The sequence below is a fragment of the Rhagoletis pomonella genome, unplaced genomic scaffold, assembly GCF_013731165.1.
Source record: "Rhagoletis pomonella isolate Grant_MI unplaced genomic scaffold, Rhpom_1.0 Rhpom_scaffold_00007, whole genome shotgun sequence".
NCBI lineage: Eukaryota > Metazoa > Arthropoda > Insecta > Diptera > Tephritidae > Rhagoletis > Rhagoletis pomonella.
Window position 1 is genome coordinate 37,367,740 of NW_023458561.1, and position 302 is coordinate 37,368,041.

Sequence of the window (302 nt, forward strand, 5' to 3'; positions counted from 1 at the left end):
TTAAGCGTATTAAAATCTATAAATAATAACGTCAATTGATAGTTGTAGGATGAATTGTGTCGTCGCAGGCACTGCATTAACGAATGCTCACGTAACAGTTCAAAGGACATACATACTTATCGACTTTATTGTACGAAAATAATTTCGCACGTACGCGCACGCACACACAAAAGCAAATCAATGGTGTAAAATATTTTAGACTTATACATATAAAGTCTATTCGTTCATATCTATTGTTGGACTGGACTTGGCTTTGCTGGATTGGTTCCATTGGAGTGGATTGGACTGTATTGGGTCGGATT